The following is a 1,490-nucleotide window of genomic DNA, read 5'->3' as shown; positions in this document are numbered from 1 at the left end:
CTATCCAGACTCTGTTGTGGACTAATCTTCTGTAATAGTATAGGCCTGAGCAACAAATTTTTCTATTCTTTCAATTTATGTAATTCTTTTCAGAGGATGAGTTTAATCTCCTCTTGTAATTCTTTCAATTAGTCATTTCTTGCATCCTTTTGTCCAATTTTACTTTTTCATACTTAATGGGAGATTGTTAGCTCTAATTTTACAATATTTTGCAAGTGTTGACAGAAGGGTATCTTTCACAGAAGACAACAGAGGACCAACAATAGAAGCTGTTTCATCGTGCAAGTCCAGAATGACAGAACCTCTGATGTCTCTCACAGAGGTTCTGGAAAATGGCCCTCTAGCAATAAGAACCTACAAGTCTATTACAGCAGAGCCTCTGAGATGGCTCACAGAGGGTTTGTAGATTAGTCTTCTGTGAAGATCCTGTTCTGCTGTTTCTCAAAGGTTGTTAGGTACATGTGCTTCTCACGTGACTAGGTCTTTAATAGACTTTATTTGGATGGCTTAGATGATTTCACTTTATAGACCATGTCAGAAAAGTCGGTAGGGTCTAGTATAAATAGCAGCTTAGGCCTTTGTATTCAGTGTGCTTCAGTATTGTAATCGTCTATATTTTCAATCAATTGAAAAACCTAAAAAAAAAAGATGACAGAGAAGAAAGCAGAAGAGCCTAAGAAGACAACCTCTGCCAAACCACTAAAGATAGTGGACTCTGCAGCTGCCCTGTTCTCAAAAGATAAATTTCTAGAGCCTAAGGGGAAAGGCAAGGGTAAAGCTGTAGAGGAGTCGCCACAGAAGGGGTCAAGCTCTGAGACGCCAGAGGAGATAAATGAAGAAGAGTATGACGACCCAGACCTAGTTCGACCGTAAAAGGCGTCTTTGGCAGAGGCACAAGCAAGAAAGGGCAGAGCCCCTATCCTCAAAGCTGGAGAAGGCTCTTCCTTCAAAATGGCGATAGAGGAAACATCCACGGGTACGTTCGATGCTCTGGTAGGAACTGTCAAGCCAATCCTACCAGAGGGGTCCACCCAGAGGCCGATACTAGAAGAAGAAGAAACCAGAATTCCAGAATCTGCCACAGTGGGAAGGGTTACTGAGATCCTTGAATCGATGACCAAAATTCCTACGCAGCAAGTGCGCACAGAACCCGTAACCACTGTGGAGGAGATTCTGCGGTGGCGTTACTCTGCCGTGGACACAGAGCCCCCTTACGATCAAGAGCTTACAGGAATGCCCTCCGCCGCTGCAAAGTTCCACTTCTCAAAGCTCACAAGGCCACGCGAACAGGTCTTCTCAGAGCACGTGATAACTTCTCTTGAAACCATATCTCCAAGGACTATGGTGAAGAAGACCGTGCTTTATGCTCAATATGTGGTGAAGAGGGATGACGGCAACCTCTACACGTTCACAGATGCTGACCTCCACAACCTCTGTGTATTTGACCTTACGTTCTTGCACAAAATTTTTAACAAGTACATGGAGAGGAG

The sequence above is a fragment of the Cynara cardunculus genome (genome assembly GCF_001531365.2).
Source record: "Cynara cardunculus var. scolymus isolate 2C chromosome LG 17, CcrdV1, whole genome shotgun sequence".
Taxonomy (NCBI): domain Eukaryota; kingdom Viridiplantae; phylum Streptophyta; class Magnoliopsida; order Asterales; family Asteraceae; genus Cynara; species Cynara cardunculus.
This window is presented reverse-complemented; position numbering follows the sequence as displayed.